Genomic DNA, 20,684 nt, shown 5'->3' with positions numbered 1-20,684 from the left:
GAGGGTGGATCCGGAAGGGCTACGGCGAGGCGTTGGACTAAAGAACGTCCGCATGTCCGACATCACCATGAGATCGCTGGAGCGTCCTGTCTTTGACTGCGTGGACACGGGAGGAGGATTAGTGGCAGTGGTACCTTGCTGGCGTTGTGCTGTCACATCACCCTTAAAGGCATTGTAAAGCATAGTTGACAGCTGGTTCTGCATGTGCTGCATCCTTTCCACCTTCAGGTGAGTTGGTAACAGGTCCGCCACTTTGTGCCTGTGCCGAGGGTCTAGTAGTGTGGCCACCCAGTACAGCTCATTCCCCTTGAGGTTTTTTATACGGGGGTCCCTCAACAGGCAGGACAGCATAAAAGACGACATCTGCAGAAAGTCGGATCCAGTACCCTCCATCTCCTCTTGCTCTTCCTCAGTGACGTCAAGTAAGTCAACCTCCTCCCCCCAGCCGCGAACAATACCACGGGAAGGTTGCGCAGCACAAGCCCCCTGCGACGCCTGCTGCGGTTGTTCTCCTGCCGCTGTCCCCTCCTCCTCCTCCTCCTCCCCCAAAGAAACACCTTGCTCATCATCCTCTGAGTCTGACTCGTCTTCTGCACACGACCTCTCTTCTTCCTCCTCCTCCCCCCTCTGTGCTGCCGCAGGTGTTGAGGAAACAGCTGGGTCTGATGAAAATTGGTCCCATGCCTGTTCCTGCCGTAACGGTTCCTGGTCACGCTCATTCGCAGCTTCATCCGCCACTCTACGCACAGCACGCTCCAAGAAGTACGCGTAGGGAATTAAGTCGCTGATGGTGCCCTCACTGCGGCTCACCAGGTTGGTCACCTCCTCAAACGGCCGCATGAGCCTGCATGCATTTTTCATCAGTGTCCAGTTGTCGGGCCAGAACATCCCCATCTTCCCAGACTGTTTCGTTCTACTCCAGTTGTAGAGGTACTGGGTGACGGCTTTCTTCTGTTCTAGCAGGCGGGAAAACATGAGCAGGGTCGAGTTCCAGCGAGTGGGGCTATCGCAAATGAGGCATCTCACCGGCATGTTGTTTTTACGCTGAATTTCTGCAAATCGTGCCATGGCTGTGTAAGAGCGCCTCAAATGCCCACAGAACTTCCTGGCCTGCTTCAGGACATCCGCTAAGCCAGGGTACTTTGCCACAAATCTTTGAACCACTAGATTCATGACATGTGCCATGCAGGGTATGTGTGTCAGCTTCCCCATATGCAAAGCGGCAAGCAGATTGCTGCCGTTGTCGCACACCACGTTGCCTATCTCCAGGTGGTGCGGGGTCAGCCACTCATCCACCTGTTTCTTAAGAGCAGCCAGGAGAGCTGCTCCAGTGTGACTCTCCGCTTTGAGACAAGCCATGTCTAAGATGGCGTGACACCGTCGTACCTGGCATGCAGCATAGGCCCTGCGGAGCTGGGGCTGTGTAGCTGGAGAGGAGAACTGCCACTCAGCCAAGGAGGAGGAGGAGGACAGCGAAGAGCATGTAGCAGGAGGAGAGGAGGTGGCAGGAGGCCTGCCTGCAAGCCGTGGAGGTGTCACAATTTGGTCCGCCGCTTTCTGCTTGCCATCGTTCACCACCAGGTTCACCCAATGGGCTGTGTAGGTAATGTAGCGGCCCTGCCCGTGCTTGGCAGACCAGGCATCCGTGGTCAGGTGTACCCTTGACCCAACGCTCTTTGCAAGAGATGACACCACTTGCCTCTCAACTTCACGGTGCAGTTGGGGTATGGCCTTTCTCGAAAAATAAGTGCGGCCTGGCATCTTCCACTGCGGTGTTCCGATGGCCACAAATTTACGGAAGGCCTCAGAGTCCACCAGCCGGTATGGTAACAGCTGGCGAGCTAACAGTTCCGCCACGCCAGCTGTCAGACGCCGGGCAAGGGGGTGACTGGCCAAAAGTGGCTTCTTCCGCTCAAACATTTCCTTCACGGACACCTGACTGCTGCTGTGGGCAGAGGAGCAGGAACCGCTCAAGGGCAGAGGCGAAGTGGAGGAGGGTGCCTGTGAAGGTGCAAGGGAGAAAGCGGCAGAAGCAGATGATGCACCTGAAGGAGGAAGAGGAGAAGGAGGGTGACTTTTCTTTTGTGTGCTGCTGCTGCTTTTGCTCAGGTGGCCATCCCATTGCTGTGTGTGCCTTTTCTCCAGGTGCCTTCGTAAGGCACTTGTCCCTACGTGAGTGTTGGCCTTTCCACGGCTCAATTTTTGTTGGCAGAGCGAACAGATGGCTTTGGTCCGATCTGAGGCACACACATTAAAAAATTTCCACACCGCTGAGCCACCCTGGGATGTGGGCACTATGGGGACCTCAGCAGCTGACGCTGAAGGGCAAGTCGGCTGGCTGTACATAGGTGGCGATACATGGTGCCGGACTCTGCCACCAGCTGTTTCTGACGAAGAGCTGCCCCAGCTTCTTTCAGCAACTTCTATCCTCCTACTACTCTCTGACTCCCCCTCTGAACTGTCCCCCTCTTCATCTCCTCTATTGGGAACATACAGAGGATCCCTATCATCGTCATCATCGTAATCATCCTGCCCAGCTTCGCTTGACTCAGAAAAATCCAAACATGCACCATCAGTAGGTCCTTCATCCTCCTTACACGTTACATCCATAGTGTTGTCGCGTAACGCAGACATATGAGCTGGTAAAAATTCATCTGGCTGTAACAATGGCTGTGCATCAGTGATTTCACCACCACTAAATAATTCTTGCGAAGTGTCAAATGCAGCGGAAGTGGTGCTAGTAGTAGCGCTGGTGGCTGAGCAAGATGAGGTGTTCTGTGTCGCTAAATACTCAACCACGTCCTGACAATCTTGGGAGGTGATGGGACGTGCCTTCTTCAGAGCACTGTACTGTGGGCCAGGTCCACACGAAATTACATTTACACGACCTCGCGCAGACCTGCCGGGTGGCCTTCCTCTACCTCTGCCACTACCTCTTCCTCTTCCTCTACCTGTTTTGTCCATATCAGGTATGCACGGATTGGTATATCACACTGCGTGCACTCACGTAGGTAGGTGGGTTCACTTAACTGCACAGGTATGCGCACTGATGCGGTGGGTTCACTGAACAGTACAGGTATACAGTGGCGGGTTCACTGAACACAACAGGTATGCAGTGGCGGGTTCACTAAACAGGTATACAGTGGCAGGTCCACTGAACAGAACAGGTATACAGTGGCGGGTTCACAGAACAGGTATACAGTGGCGGGTCCACTGAACAGAACAGGTATACAGTGGCGGGTCCACTGAACAGAACAGGTATACAGTGGCGGGTCCACTGAACAGAACAGGTATACAGTGGCGGGTTCACAGAACAGGTATACAGTGGCGGGTCCACTGAACAGAACAGGTATACAGTGGCGGGTCCACTGAACAGAACAGGTATACAGTGGCGGGTTCACAGAACAGGTATGCAGTGGGCTGAGGGCTCACTGAACAGAACAGGTATGCTGTGGCAGGATCACTGAACAGGTATGCAGTGGCAGGATCACAGTACAGGTATGCAGTGGGCTGAGGGCTCACTGAACAGAACAGGTATGCTGTGGCAGGATCACTGAACAGGTATGCAGTGGCAGGATCACAGTACAGGTATGCAGTGGGCTGAGGGCTCACTGAACAGAACAGGTATGCTGTGGCAGGATCACTGAACAGGTATGCAGTGGCAGGATCACAGTACAGGTATGCAGTGGGCTGAGGGCTCACTGAACAGAACAGGTATGCTGTGGCAGGATCACTGAACAGGTATGCAGTGGCAGGATCACAGTACAGGTATGCAGTGGGCTGAGGGCTCACTGAACAGAACAGGTATGCTGTGGCAGGATCACTGAACAGGTATGCAGTGGCAGGATCACAGTACAGGTATGCAGTGGGCTGAGGGCTCACTGAACAGAACAGGTATGCTGTGGCAGGATCACTGAACAGGTATGCAGTGGCAGGATCACAGTACAGGTATGCAGTGGGCTGAGGGCTCACTGAACAGAACAGGTATGCTGTGGCAGGATCACTGAACAGGTATGCAGTGGCAGGATCACAGTACAGGTATGCAGTGGGCTGAGGGCTCACTGAACAGAACAGGTATGCTGTGGCAGGATCACTGAACAGGTATGCAGTGGCAGGATCACAGTACAGGTATGCAGTGGGCTGAGGGCTCACTGAACAGAACAGGTATGCTGTGGCAGGATCACTGAACAGGTATGCAGTGGCAGGATTAGTGTTGGGCGAACATCTAGATGTTCGGGTTCGGGCCGAACAGGCCGAACATGGCCGCGATGTTCGGGTGTTCGACCCGAACTCCGAACATAATGGAAGTCAATGGGGACCCGAACTTTTGTGCTTTGTAAAGCCTCCTTACATGCTACATACCCCAAATTTACAGGGTATGTGCACCTTGGGAGTGGGTACAAGAGGAAAAAAAAAAATTTAGCAAAAAGAGCTTATAGTTTTTGAGAAAATTGATTGTAAAGTTTCAAAGGAAAAATTGTCTTTTAAATGCTGAAAATGTCATGTTTCTTTGCACAGGTAACATGGTTTTTACCGCCAGGCAGTCATAAATGTAATAAAGAGAAGAGGTTCCATAAACAGGGACCGGTAACGCTAACCCAGCAGCAGCAGCAGCACACGTGATGGAACAGGAGGAGGCGCAGGAGGAGAAGGCCACGCTTTTTGAGACACAACAACCCAGGCCTTGCATGAGGACAAGAAGCGTGCGGATAGCATGCTTTTTACCGCCATGCAGTCATAAATGTAATAAAGATAAGAGGTTCAATAAACAGGGACCGGTAACGCTAACCCAGCAGCAGCAGCACACGTGATGGAACAGGAGGAGGCGCAGGAGGAGAAGGCCACGCTTTTTGAGACACAACAACCCAGGCCTTGCATGAGGACAAGAAGCGTGCGGATATAGCAGCAATGCTTTTTGCCGCCATGCAGTCATAAATGTAATAAAGAGAAGAGGTTCCATAAACAGGGACCGGTAACGCTAACCCAGCAGCAGCAGCAGCACAGAGCACACGTGACGGAACAGGAGGAGGCGCAGGAGGAGAAGGCCACGCTTTGAGACACAACAACCCAGGCCTTGCATGAGGACAAGAAGCGTGCGGATAGCATGCTTTTTACCGCCATGCAGTCATAAATGTAATACAGATGAGAGGTTCAATAAACAGGGACCGGTAACGCTAACCCAGCAGCAGCAGCAGCACAGAGCACACGTGATGGAACAGGAGGAGGCGCAGGAGGAGAAGGCCACGCTTTTTGAGACGCAACCCAGGCCTTGCATGAGGACAAAAAGCGTGCGGATATAGCAATGCTTTTTGCCGCCATGCAGTCATAAATGTAATACAGATGAGAGGTTCCATAAACAGGGACCGGAAACGCTAACCCAGCAGCAGCAGCACACGTGATGGAACAGGAGCAGGCGCAGGAGGAGAAGGCCATGCTTTTTGAGACACAACAACCCAGGCCTTGCATGAGGACAAAAAGCGTGCGGATATAGCAGCAATGCTTTTTGCCGCCATGCAGTCATAAATGTAATACAGATGAGAGGTTCAATAAACAGGGACCGGAAACGCTAAACCATCCCAGATGTTCATTGGTCATGTTACTTGGTTGGGGTCCTGGAGTGTTGCGTAGTCGTTTCCAATCCAGGATTGATTCATTTTAATTTGAGTCAGACGGTCTGCATTTTCTGTGGAGAGGCGGATACGCCGATCTGTGACGATGCCTCCGGCAGCACTGAAACAGCGTTCCGACATAACGCTGGCTGCCGGGCAAGCCAGCACCTCTATTGCGTACATTGCCAGTTCGTGCCAGGTGTCTAGCTTCGATACCCAATAGTTGAAGGGTGCAGATGGATTGTTAGACACAGCTACGCCATCTGACATGTAGTCCTTGACCATCTTCTCCAGGCGATCGGTGTTGGAGGTGGATCTGCACGCTTGCTGTTCTGTGGGCTGCTGCTGCATGGGTGTCAGAAAATTTTCCCACTCCAAGGACACTGCCGATACCATTCCCTTTTGGGCACTAGCTGCGGCTTGTGTTGTTTGCTGCCCTCCTGGTCGTCCTGGGTTTGCGGAAGTCAGTCTGTCGGCGTACAACTGGCTAGAGGAGGGGGAGGATGTCAATCTCCTCTCTAAAGTCTCCACAAGGGCCTGCTGGTATTCTTCCATTTTGACCTGTCTGACTTCAAGCAGTTTTGGAACATTGTGTTTGTACCGTGGATCCAGAAGGGTATATAAACCCAGTAATTGGTGTTGTCCCGAATGCGCACAATGCGTGGGTCGCGTTCAATGCAGTTTAGCATGAATTGAGCCATGTGTGCCAGAGTCCTACCAGAATCCTCATCATCCTCTTGTGAGCGTTGTGATAGTTGTTGTGATGCATCATAGTCGTCACCTTCTTCCTGGTCTGCTTCTGCTGACCATTCGCGCTGAATTGTGGAAGTCCAACGTGCACCGCTCTGGCCCTCGTCAGTGGTGGCAGGAAATTCCTGCTCCAACTCCAGCTTTTCCTCCTCCTCTTCTTCATCATGTGTCAGCTTAGCCAACCTTAAAGCGCGAATGAGATTACTCCCATTATCACACACAACCATGGCCGGTTTCAGGTCCAGCGGTGCCAGCCACAAATCCATCTGTTCCTTTATTCCCCTCCAAATTTCCTCCCCTGTGTGCTGCTTATCCCCAAGGCAGGTCAGCTTCAGCAACGCTTGCTGACGCATGCCAACAGCTGTGCTGCACTGCTTCCACGATCCTACTGCTGCTGGTGCTGGGTTAGCGTTTCCGGATGAGGTACAGCTTTGAGATGCGTTGGAGGAGAAGGAGTCAGAGAGGTAGGTGCTGCTGTTATCCAGTGGGAGGAACGGCGGTGCAGGTGTTTGCGGCGTGGGCACTGGGCAACACCCGCGCCGTAGCAGGTGAGGATTCGCTGCCAAGCTCCACAAGGTTCACTCAGTGCGCGGTAAGGGAGATGTATCGACCCTGGCCGAACGCACTCGTCCAGGTGTCAGTGGTGAGGTGAACCTTGCAGGCAACGGCATTCTTCAAGCTTCGGGTTATTTTGCTGACCACGTGCTCATGCAACTCAGGCACTGCAGAGCGTGCAAAGTGGTAGCGGCTGGGAACCACGTAACGTGGGATGGCCACTGACATCATGCCCTTGAAGCTGTTTGTCTCCACCACTCGATATGGCAGCATTTCGCAGGCCAGAAGCTTGGCTATGCTGGCTCTTACTGCCACGGCCCGGGGGTCATTTGCTGGCAATTTCCTCTTGCGCTCAAACATCTCCGAGACAGACAACTGAACCGTAGGGCTGCACACCGAAGGGCTGTTGGTTGTTGTGTTTGATGAACACTGGGAGACCTCAAGAGCACTACTCCGGAAAGTGACAGTGTCAGCGTCATCTGATTTTTTGGAATGTTTTGAACCACGCAATGGCTGGGCTACTGCTGCTGCTGAGGCGGGTCTGGTGGTGAGTCTGGTGAACCCAAGGGAGGCAGTGTTGCTGGTGGTACCCTGTCCTGCCGCGTTTGCCCACAGAGTGGGATGTTTGGATAGCATGTGGCGGCTCATGCTGGTGGTGGAGAGGTTGTTAATACTTTTCCCCCTGCTCAGGCGGGTCTTGCACACCTTGCAAATCGCCATGGTAACATCCTCAGTGCAGTCTTCAAAGAAAGCCCAGACTTTGGAGCACCTGCCTTGCTGGCGATTTCTGTTTGCGCCTCTTTTGCCTCTCACTTGAACTTCCACGCTTGTGGTGCCTGAAATTGCGCGCCGCCTACCTTGTGGCACAAGGCGAACTCGTGCAGCAGTGGGTTCTTCAACAGACTCATCTGTGCTGCTGCTACGGCGATGTTCTCGTTCACAAACAAAATCTGGGTCTATGTCCACATTGTCCATACCCTCCTCTTCCATCTCCTCAAACTCGTCATATGTCATTGTGGGGGGCCGCCGCCGTGGAGTACAGCTCCCCAGCACAACAGTCAGGGGAAACACCTCTTCCCTTGCCCCTCCCTCTTTCACCGGATTTCTTCCTCATTTCACTTATCCTTACAGTACACGCTGACTGGCAGCAGTACAGTGGCAGTACAGAAATGCTATACAGTGGTGGGTGAGCGGTGTACCACTATTGCCAGCAGCGACACAGAGCACAATGCTATACAGTGGCGGGTGAGCGGTGTACTACTGTTCCCAGCAGACAAAGAGTGGCAGTAAACACAATGCTATATAGTGTGGCTGAGCCGTGTACACAGAGTGGCAGTAAACACAATGCTATATAGTCTGCTATATAGTCACCCCGAACGGGGTGATGTTCTGCAGCACCCGAACAGTGGCGAACACTGTTCGCCCAACACTACTGGGAACGCAGATTTTAGTACCTAAACACACGATACAACATGTTTTCCGGGGTCGGACTCTGAGGCACATACAGATGGTCCCGATCATCATCCTCATCATACAACTCTTCTCCTGAGTCTGACCCACCCACCACCTCTGCCACCCCAACATCCCCAGACACAGTCACAGACCCCTCATCGTCCTCAACATTAACTTGGGATGCTGGCCTGAGCCCGACCTCCTCCTCCACATCAGGCCCCATCATCTCCTCAATGGCAGCCCTCATTAATCGCTCTGGCGCCGGACCGATGGACACAACGTTCTCCTCCGGGGAGGGCTGCTGCTGACCACTGGCTGCTGGGGTGGATGTTATAGCTTGCGTGGGGCGTTGGCTGTTGCTGTTGTTGGGAGTGCTGCTCACAGCGGAGGTCTCTGAGGAACTCATGGTGAGCTCATATAGTGGTTGACGGTGAGTGGAGTATTACTGATCCCAGCAATATACACACTGACTGGCAGAGTACGCAATGCTATATAGTCTGGCTGAGCCGTGTACACAGAGTGGCAGTGAACAATGCTATATAGTCTGGCTGAGCGGTGTACACAGAGTGGCAGTACACACAATGCTATATAGTCTGGCTGAGCCATGTACACAGAGTGGCAGTAAACAATGCTATATAGTCTGGCTGAGCGGTGTACACAGAGTGTCAGTAAACAATGGTATATAGTCTGGCTGAGCGGTGTACACAGAGTGGCAGTAAACACAATGCTATATATAGCGTGGCTGAGCGAGGTGCACAGTGGCAGTACACACAATGCTATATAGTCAGGCTAAGCCGTGTACACAGAGTGTCAGAAAACACAATGCTATATATAGCGTGGCTGAGCGAGGTGCACAGTGGCAGTACACACAATGCTATATAGTCAGGCTGAGCCGTGTACACAGAGTGTCAGTAAACAATGGTATATAGTCTGGCTGAGCGGTGTACACAGAGTGTCAGTAAACAATGGTATATAGTCTGGCTGAGCGGTGTACACAGAGTGGCAGTAAACACAATGCTATATATAGCGTGGCTGAGCGAGGTGCACAGTGGCAGTACACACAATGCTATATAGTCAGGCTAAGCCGTGTACACAGAGTGTCAGAAAACACAATGCTATATATAGCGTGGCTGAGCGAGGTGCACAGTGGCAGTACACACAATGCTATATAGCCAGGCTAAGCCATGTACACAGAGTGTCAGAAAACACAATGCTATATATAGCGTGGCTGAGCGAGGTACACAGTGGCAGTAAACAATGCTATATATATAGTGTGGCTGAGCGAGCGGTGTACTACTGTTCCCAGCAGCGACACACAATGACTGGGGGGGACCCTGGCTAGCGTGGCTGGAGAGCGAACTACCCTGCCTGCCTACCCAAAGCTAAACCCACAGAGAAATGGCGGAGATATGACGTGGTTCGGGTATTTATTTACCCGAACCACGTGACCGTTCGGCCAATCAGAGCGCGTTCGGGCCCGAACCACGTGACCCGTTCGGCCAATCACAGCGCTAGCCGAACATTCGGGGAACGTTCGGCCATGCGCTCTTAGTTCGGCCATGTGGCCGAACGGTTTGGCCGAGCACCGTCAGGTGTTCGGCCGAACTCGAACATCACCCGAACAGGGTGATGTTCTGCAGAACCCGAACAGTGGCGAACACTGTTCGCCCAACACTAGGCAGGATCACAGTACAGGTATGCAGTGGGCTGAGGGCTCACTGAACAGAACAGGTATGCTGTGGCAGGATCACTGAACAGGTATGCAGTGGCAGGATCACAGTACAGGTATGCAGTGGGCTGAGGGCTCACTGAACAGAACAGGTATGCTGTGGCAGGATCACTGAACAGGTATGCAGTGGCAGGATCACAGTACAGGTATGCAGTGGGCTGAGGGCTCACTGAACAGAACAGGTATGCTGTGGCAGGATCACTGAACAGGTATGCAGTGGCAGGATCACAGTACAGGTATGCAGTGGGCTGAGGGCTCACTGAACAGAACAGGTATGCTGTGGCAGGATCACTGAACAGGTATGCAGTGGCAGGATCAAAGTACAGGTATGCAGTGGGCTGAGGGCTCACTGAACAGAACAGGTATGCTGTGGCAGGATCACTGAACAGGTATGCAGTGGCAGGATCACAGTACAGGTATGCAGTGGGCTGAGGGCTCACTGAACAGAACAGGTATGCTGTGGCAGGATCACTGAACAGGTATGCAGTGGCAGGATCACAGTACAGGTATGCAGTGGGCTGAGGGCTCACTGAACAGAACAGGTATGCTGTGGCAGGATCACTGAACAGGTATGCAGTGGCAGGATCACAGTACAGGTATGCAGTGGGCTGAGGGCTCACTGAACAGAACAGGTATGCAGCCAGGAAGAAGTTAAGCCTAACTAATCTTTCCCTATATGAGAGACTGCAGCAGCTCGCCCTACTCTCACTAATGCAGGCACACGAGTGGCCGTAATGGCCGCCGCTGCCTGCCTTATATAAGGGGGGGTGGGGCTCCAGGGGCTAGTGTAGCCTCATTGGCTACACTGGGCCTGCTGACTGTTATGTAGAGGGTCAAAGTTGACCCTCAGGTGCATTATGGGGCGAACCGAACTTCTTCCGCAAAACGTTCGCGTGCGGTACCCGCACGCGAACCACCTACGTTCGCGCGAACCACGTTCGCCGGCGAACCGTTCGGCCCAACTCTATTGCTGCTATTCAGACAGTCTTTAGTGTCTGCCTTATGGAGGTAAGTCCACCACTTCCTCCCAGCAAATTTTAAAGTTTTTATCCGCTTTTATCCTGCTTTTGCCTCTGTTCTCCTACTGCTATACCGTGTCCACCCCTGGTGGAGGGGTGATCTACCCCCTTTCGCATCTACAGAGAGCGACTTCTTATCCCTAAATGAGGACAGGTCTAATCTCCTCACCTGCCTATACAGTGGTTGCCTTTGTGGTAACCCATGTTTGTGAGTATAATTTTCTCACGATAACCTTTACTTCATTTATGCTTAACATACTACACTATATTGGGCTCTCAGTTTCTCCACACTTTTTTCTCTTGGATTGATCATAATGGTACATGCTAGGCTGGCTTCAGCATGTAGTGTTGTTGGTGGTATAGCAGTTAAGTCAGTTACCTACCACACACTGAGCCCTGGGTTCAATTCCCAGCTATGGTATTTAAGCTGGCTTTTGAAAAACTACAATTCCCTGGAAGATGATACCCTCCTCAATGGAGGAGGAGGAGAGAGAGAATTTTTTTAAATATTTCTGACGGAATCCCACAGAATTTCATACAAATCCGGCGGAATTTTCATAGCGACGGAATTTAACACTGACGGAATCCGTGATTTCCGGCGAAACGGAATTTGCTGGTTCCGATCATCCCTACTGGCGATGTTGGAGCGGCCGGTTGAGCAGAGGAGGGCTGTCAACCGGTACATCTATGATGCCACTGTCGCCGGCACCGGCAGCACCTCCACCAAACTCCAGCTACTCACCAACACACAGTGGGGGCAGATGCAGCAGGTCTGCTTGGTGTTGGCTCCCTTCCTGCAGGGAACCAACCTGGTGAGCGAAGAACGGGCATCCCTCTGCCAGTGGGTGCCCTTTGTTTGTCTGCTGGACAGGGCACTTGGCGATTTGGTGGATTTGGGAGAGGAGGCCATGAAGCAGCTGGAACAGCAGCCGCCTGCGCAGTCCACTACTGCACAGGTATTTGAGTCTCTGGAGGAGTATAAGGAGGAGGAGGAGTTGGAGGTGCTGGACGTTGCTGCTGGGGGGAACATCGGAGCGCAGCAGCAGTGGTGCGAGGGTGGAGAGAGGAGGAAGAGGCTCAGGGGCCAGAGGAGGAGGAGGACGCTGACCCTGATGTCTCTGTTGGACGGTCCATCCTGTTCCGCATGGCAGCGCACATGCTGCGCTGCCTGCACACAGAGCCCAGGGTCAAGCAGATGCGAGCGAGGGAGGACGCCTGCATCAGCATGATCCTGGACCCACGGCTGAGGGGGAGGTGGGATCAGTTTCTGCCTGCCAGAGACCGTGAGTGGCGAGCAAGGGAGTTGCAGGAGATCCTTGTTCGAGGACTGGAGGAAGCCTTCCCCCGCCTTCCACCCCCTCTGTCCCTGTCCAGCAGCCAGCACAGCAGCCGGTGCCAGCGACAAGCAGCAGCGTCAGGTGCCCAAGAGACCTGCTGTCATTGATGCAGGCGTTCTACATGATGGTACAGCAGCCGAGAGAGGAGGTGCGTGCAGCAGCCACCTTCTCTGAGAGTCACAGCCAGCGCATGACCCGGATGGTGGCCGACTACATGGGGTCCTTCAGTGGACTTGACACTGGCAGCGCAGAGTGTTGGGGACCCCATGGAGTACTGGGTGGAGCACTTGCACATCTGGGGCTTGATTCAGAAAGCGGTGCTAACTATTAGCACGCCTGTGAAAACCCCCTTAGCACGTCTAAACAAGCTTTTCACGCATAAAACTTTACGCGCGCAAAACTTTATGCGCGTAAAACTTTATGCGCATACTGCACAGAGCGCAGGGCGCTCCGCGCGAAGTGCCCATTAAAGCCTATGGGACTTAGCGCGCGTAAAACTTTGCGCGCGTAAAACTTTGCGCACGCAAAGTTACCACGCGATCTGATTGAGAAATCCGGTGCTAACCTACTTAGCACCCTGGTTAGCGCGTCTAAAGACTTTAGACGTGCTAAGTAGGTTAGCACCGCTTTGTGAATCAAGCCCCTGGAGGGAGCTGGTGCAGTACGCCCTAGAAGTATTGTCTTGCCCCCCTTCCAGCATGCTTTCCTAGAGGTGCTTCAGTGCGGCCGGTGGCGTGGTCACCGAGAAGCGCTCTCGTCTGTCCACAGAGGGCATGGACAGACTGACATTTTTGAAGATTAACCAGGCCTGGATAGAAGGCACGTTCCTGGCACCTGTTGTCGGCGAGAGGAGGACATGAGGTGCCTGGGAATTACAATACATTGCCTGCTGCCATACGTGACTCTTCCTCCTCCTGCTGCTGCTGCTGTATTTTTTTATTTATGAATTTATTTATGTATTTATTGTATTTATACGTGACTCCTCCTCCTCCTGCTGCTGCTGGCCTGCTGCATTTATTTATGAATGTATTACTTTATTTATGTATTTATAAAGCGGCAACATATTACGCCGCACGGATTTTCATCCTCCTGCTGTCAGTGGTCCCACCACCAGGGTCCACACAATACACTGCCTGCTGCCAGTGCCACACGTCACTCCTCCTCCTGCTGCTGCTGCTGTATTTATCCTCCTGCTGTCAGTGGTCCCACCGCCAGGGTCCACACAATACATTGTCTGCTGCCATACGTGACTCCTCCTCCTACTGCTGCTGCTGTATTTATTTATTTATGAATTTATTTATGTATTTATTGTATTTATACATGACTCCTCCTCCTCCTGCTGCTGCTGGCCTGCTGCATTTATTTATTTATTTATGAATGTATGAATTTATTTATGTATTTATTGTATTCATAAAGCGGCAACATATTACGCTGTGCTGATTTTCATCCTTCTGCTGTCAGTGGTCCCACCGCCAGGGTCCACACAATACATAGGGCTCGATTCACAAAGCGGTGATAACTCAGTTATCACGCCTAAAAGACTTTAGGCATGATAACCTTAGCACCACTGAGTTATCACCGATTCTTGCTGCTCTTCGCGCGAAGCTCCCGCGCGCAAAGTTTTGCGCGCGCAAACGCACAGGCGCGCGCGCAAAGTCCCATAGGGTTCAATGGGCGCTGCGCGCGAAGCTTTGCGCGCGGAAAATTCGCGCGAGATTCTTCTTATCATGCCTAAAGTGAGTTTAGGCGTGATAAGGGCCTTTTCAATCGCGTGCAAACACTTTGCACCGCTTTGTGAATCAGGCTCATTGCCTGCTGCCAGTGCCACACGTCACTCCTCCTTCTGCTGCTGCTGTATTTATCCTCCTGCTGTCAGTGGTCCCACAGCCAGGGTCCACACAATACATTGCCTGCTGCCAGTGCCACACACCACTCCTCCTCCTGCTGCTGCTGTATTTATCCTCCTGCTGTCAGTGGTCCCACCGCCAGGGTCCACACAATACATTGCCTGCTGCCAGTGCCACATGTCACTCCTCCTCTTACTGCTGCTATATTTATCCTCCTGCTGTCAGTGGTCCCACCGCCAGGGTCCACACAATACATTGCCTGCTGTCATACGTGACTCCTCCTCCTCCTCCTGCTGCTGCTGCTGTATTTATTTATTTATGAATTTATTTATGTATTTATTGTATTTATACGTGACTCCTCCTCCTCCTGCTGCTGGCCTGCTGCATTTATTTATTTATTTATGAATGTATGAATTTATGTATGTATTTATTGTATTTATAAAGCGGCAACATATTACGCCGTGCTGATTTTCATCCTCCTGCTGTCAGTGGCCCCACCGCCAGGGTCCACACAATACATTGCCTGCTGCCAGTGCCACACGTCACTCCTCCTCCTCCTGCTGCTGCCGTATTTATCCTCCTGCTGTCAGTGGTCCCACCGCCAGGGTCCACACAATACATTGCCTGCTGCCAGTGCCACACGTCACTCCTCCTCCTGCTGCTTCTGCTGCTGTATTTATCCTCCTGCTGTCAGTGGTCCCTCCGCCAGGGTCCACACAATACATTGCCTGCTGCCAGTGCCACACGTCACTCCTCCTCCTACTGCTGCTGTATTTATCCACCTGCTGTCAGTGGTCCCACCGGCAGGGTCCACACAATGCATTGCCTGCTGCCCTACGTGACTCCTCCTCCTCCTGCTGCTGCTGATGTATTTATTTATTTAGGAATTTATTTATGTATTTATTGTATGTATACATGACTCCTCCTTCTCCTTCTGCTGCTGGCCTGCTGCATTTATTTATTTATTTACTAGCTGGTCACCCGGCGTTGCCCTGGCATGTAATTGGCTAGTGTTAGCTCTGCCCACTTTTTCTAATCCTAACACACAATTACTCAATGATGACCTAGTTTGTGAGCTTTGCGGTCTTTGGCATTGAAATGAAATAAATCTAATTGGCTGTGGCTCCACTCCTTTGAAAATCAATAGGTGAATTTTGATTAGCTTTTGTAGGCTCCACCCACTTTTCTGATTATTAATCCCAGTCACCCACTGTGCAAAGCTTAAGAACCCTGCCATTGACAGACAGTGTAAGAATGGCTGCAGTTTACATTCTGGCAGTGAAATTTGTATTTTTCTCCACCCACTGATGTCCTAATGTTTCCCGGGTATGTATTTGGCTGCTGTTGGCTGTGGCCACTTTTTCTAACCCTAACACACAATTTTCAATAGTCAATGACCAAGTTTGTGAGATTTGTGGTCTTTGGCATGAATAATTTTCATTGAAATGAAACACATTCGCTCTTTGTGGCCCCACCCCTTCTCTAAATATCTAACCCCAGTCACCCAATGATCAACTGTACCAGGTTTGAGGCTTGTGCCATTAACAGTGCAAAAATGGCAGTGTGAGGAAACACGGAAAAGCCGCCGCAAGTACTCAGAGTAAGGCGGCTGATTCCGCATCCAACATGGCGGCTGGCGTGCATGGGCACGCGTCTACTAGTCTGTCGCAACGCGAAAAAACCGCCGCATGCCCTATGAACAAAGCGGTGGAGTCCGCGTCTGACGCGGCGGTTTGCTCGCATGGGATTGCTACTGACAGTATGGCTGGACGCGGGGAAGCCGCCACTTGCTCGGACAGCGGTGCGGCTGGCCCCGCGTTCAAACCAGCGGATACATTGCAACACATGTCTGGTGTGGCTGGGACTGATAGTCCACACAGGTTCAGAAGGACGCGCGTGCGCGCTGAGAGGCAGAGCCTTTATGACAGTCAGAAGTGTGTCAGCTGACCAAGCCGGTCAGCTGACAATTCGGCCAGGTTTCATTGGTCCAGCACTCAGGGGAGGCGCTAAGGAGCGCTTGAGTATATATACTGGGTGCTGGTCATTTCTCTGGTGTCTGGCGTTGCGATCTACGTGGTAGCACTCAGACCTTTTGTCAGTGTTATTATCTAGATCAGTGACTATTGTCATCAGTTTGTCTGTGTTATTATCTAGATCAGTTCCCAAGGTGTTGATGACCAAGGACCTCACACCTTAGTCTAGAGATTCTGTCATTATCTGTGTTATTATCTAGATCAGTTCCCAAGGTGTTGATGTCCAAGGACCTCACACCTTAGTCTAGAGATTCTGTTATTATCTGTGTTATTATCTAGAGCAGTTCCCAAGGTGTTGATGACTAAGGACCTCACACCTTAGTCTAGGAATTCTGTTACCATCTGTGTCATCATCTAGACTAGTTCAGGGGTGTTGATGATCAAGGAGCTCACACCCAAGTCTAGGCATTGTTGATTATTTGTTATGACCTTCTGCTTGCCTGACCATTCCTCTGATCTCTGATTCTGTACCTTGCTATTCTGATACTCTGTTGCCAAACTCTGCTTGTCTTAAGGACTCCGCATCTGTCTCCTGTTTCTGTACCTTACCTGTCTGTGTGTTAACGACCTGGCTTGCCCGACCACGAGAACTGTCTCCCTGTTAGAGACAGTTCACATATCTGTTAGTGACACTCCCTCATTGGTGTCACTCACGTTCTGTCCTTCCTACTCTCAGCCTGACTCCTCCCCCGGGAGAGTCCAGGCTAACGGAAGGAACGTTCACTTGTGCAGTACACTTTACAGCCCTGTACCTGCTCTTGAGGGGCAGTCCTCAAAGTATTATTGTTGCACCAAACACTCTTACTCAGGTGTCCAGAGGTTAGAGATATATCTGATTATCGGTGATACTGCAGATCATCAATAATCGGGTATATATCTGTATTCTCGGTGATTCTGCAGATCACCGGTAATCAGACCCTCTCTGTTACACCGATCGTTACAGGCAGCAATTAAATATTTGCCTTGAAAATCAATAGGTGAATTGTGATTGTTTTTTGTAGGCTCCATCCACTTTTCTGAATATTAATCCCAGTCACCCAGTGACCAACTGTGCAAAGTTTTAGAACCCTACAATTAATAGTGTAAGAATGGCTGCACTTTACATTTTCCCAGTGAAATTTGTGTTTGTCTCCGCCCACTGATGACTCGGCATTGCCCAGGTATGTATTTGGCTGGTGTTGGCTCCGCCCACTTTTTCTAACCCTAACACAAAATTACTTAATGACCAAGTGTAACGATCGGTGTCAGCACACAGAGAGAATCTGATTATTGGTGATCTGCAGTATCACCAAGAATACAGATATATAACTGATTATGGATGATCTGCAGAATCACCAATAATACAGATATATTGCTAACCTCTGGACACCTGTATATATAGTGAGTGTTTGGTGCAACAGTAATAACTTTGAGTAAACCACCTGATGAGCAGGTGGTCCTTGGCAGTATGGGCAATACTGCTCTTTTGAGAAGCAAGAGAACCTTCCAGCAGCCTGAGACCTTCCAAGGGGTGGAGTTTCAGGCTGAAGGTAGGAAGGGCCAGCGAGTGAGTGACACCTGAAGGTGGATGTCACTAGCTGGTCTCTTACAGGAGAGAGATAGCTCTCAAGGTCGGGCAAGCCAGGTTGGCAACACACGGACAGACAAAGTACAAAGACAGAAGGCTGATTCGGTATCCAAGACAGGCAGGGTTGGCAACGGATAATCAGATGTGCGTGGCACCGAATCAGAGAGCGGAGGGATAGTCAGGAAAGCAATAGGCCATAACAGATATCAAACAATGCCTAGTCTTGGGTGTGAGGTCCATGGTCTCTACACCCTGGAACTAGTCTGAAGTATAACAGAATGATAACACAAGTTCCCTAGTCTTGGGTGTGAGGTCCGTGGTCTCTACGCCCTGGAACTAGTCTGAAGTATAACACAATAATAACACAGTAGTAATCTGGCTCAGTGCGAAATCCCAGGTCCTCCTGGTTCAAACACACTGTTGGATCTGACTAAGGTCTGAGTGCTTCCACGTAGTGATCGCAATGACAGACAACTTGAGACTTGCCAGCGGTAACTATATATAGAGCAGCGCTCTCTGGCGCCACCCCTAAGTGATGGACCAATAGTCACTTGCTCTGTGGTCAGCTGACCAGCCTGGTTAGCTGATCCCCCCTTGGCCGTCATAAAAGTTCTGCCTCTCATCGCGTGCGCGCGTATTCCTGCATCTGTGTGAACTAACAGACCCAGCCACACCAGACGCATGCCGCTGCGTGCAACCCGCCGCGCTGGACGCGGGACCAGCCGCCTTGCTATCAGCACACGCGGCGGCTTTTCCGCGTTCTCTCACAGTACCAGACGCATGCTTCTGCATGCAAACCGCCACACTAGACGCAGAATCAGCCGCCTTGCTGTCAGCACACGCGGCGGCTTTTCCGCGTTCTCTCACAGTACCCCCCCCTGAGGAGTGGACTCCGGACACTTCCCACCGGGCTTTCCAGGGTGCAAGTTATGGAATTTCTTCTTTAATTCCTCTGCGTGCATACGACAGTCTGGCACCCAAGTTCTTTCCTCTATGCCATACCCCTTCCAGTGAACCAAATACTGCACTGAGTTCTGCACAAGCCGTGAGTCCAGAATCTTTTCAATTTCATACTCCGGTTGGTCATCAATCAACACAGAGGGGGGGGGGGGGGAGCGGAATCCACGTGCACTGCCGGCTTGAGCAAGGACACATGAAATGATCTCACACCTCGCATGCTGGTAAGGAGATCAATGGCATAAGTGACATTATTGATTTTTCTGGTCACTGGAAAGGGACCCACAAATCTGGGACCTAATTTGGGTGACAGTTGCTTTAGAGCCAAATGTCGTGTGAACACCCAGACCAAGTCTCCTGGGAGAAATTCCCATTCTATGGAACGTCTCTTGTCAGCCTGTTTCTTCTGGTTCTGAAAAGCCCTCCCCAGATTACTTTTAACCATTCCCCAAATCTGTCTTAAAGACCTCTGCCAATTCTCCAGGGCTGGAAACGGAGTAGAAGCCACTGGCAATGGGGTGAACTTAGGTGATCTTCCCGTCACCACCTGAAATGGGGAAAATCCTGAAGAGGAATTTTTCAGGTTGTTGTGTGCAAATTCTGCAAACGGCAAAAATTTGACCCAGTCGGTCAGTGCATCTGCAACATAACATCTCAGAAACTGTTCCAGGGACTGATTGACTCTTTCGGTCTGGCCATTGGTCTGTGGGTGGTAGCCTGATGAAAAAGAAAGCTCCATGTCTAACTGATGGCAGAATGCTCTCCAAAACTTGGATACAAATTGGACTCCCCGATCTGACACTATATTTTCCGGAATATCATGCAGCCGGAAAATGTGCTGGATGAAGAGATCAGCCAATTCCTGGGCCGAGGGGAGTCCTTTCAGAGGGACAAAATGGGCCATCTTACTGAATCGATCGACTACCACCCAAATGATCGTCATGCCCTCAGACCTGGGGAGTTCACCCACAAAATCCATGGACAAATAGGTCCACGGCTCACTCGGAACTGGTAAAGGCTGCAATGTTCCAACAGGTGCCTGACAGGAGGGTTTGCTCCTAGCACACACTGCACATTCTCTTACATACTCCTTACAGTCTGTTGCCAATGACGGCCACCAAGCACATCTAGGAATGAGATCCTGAGTTCTGGTGGCCCCAGGATGCCCAGCATTCTTGTGGGAATGAAACAGCTGCAACAGTTGTAGGCAAAAAGGCAATGGTACAAACATGACCCCCTCAGGCTTCCCCTCTGGAACATCTTGTTGGAATGGAATTAAAGTGACAGTCCAGTCTTTCCAGGTCTCAGTGGCTGCCAGGACCACTTTCTGAGGGACAATGGTCTCTTAGCGCCCTCAATGTACTCCAAATTCTTGTGGTCAGTGTAAACAGTAATGGTATGTTCTGCCCCTTCTAGCCAATGTCGCCATTCCTCAAAGGCCAATTTGATGGCTAGAAGTTCCCTATTGCCTATATCGTAGTTTTTCTCTGCGGGTGAAAACCTACGGGAGAAATAGGCACAAGGATGCAGTTTTCCCTGCAACCCGGAACGCTGAGACAGCACAGCCCCTACCCCTACCTCTGAGGCATCTACCTCCACAATAAAGGGAAAGGTGACGTCAACATGTCTCAGTATGGATGCAGAACAGAACAATTTCTTCAGAGTGGAGAAAGCAGCATGGGCCTCTGGGGACCAGTGGTGAGTATCTGCCCCTTTCTTGGTGAGACTGGTGAGAGGTGAAATCACCATAGAGTACCCCTTTATGAACCTCCTGTAGTAGTTGGCAAACCCCAGGAATCTCTGGAGAGCTTTCAGTCCTACAGGTTGGG

The sequence above is a fragment of the Hyperolius riggenbachi genome, chromosome 7 (genome assembly GCF_040937935.1).
Source record: "Hyperolius riggenbachi isolate aHypRig1 chromosome 7, aHypRig1.pri, whole genome shotgun sequence".
Lineage (NCBI taxonomy): Eukaryota > Metazoa > Chordata > Amphibia > Anura > Hyperoliidae > Hyperolius > Hyperolius riggenbachi.
This window is presented reverse-complemented; position numbering follows the sequence as displayed.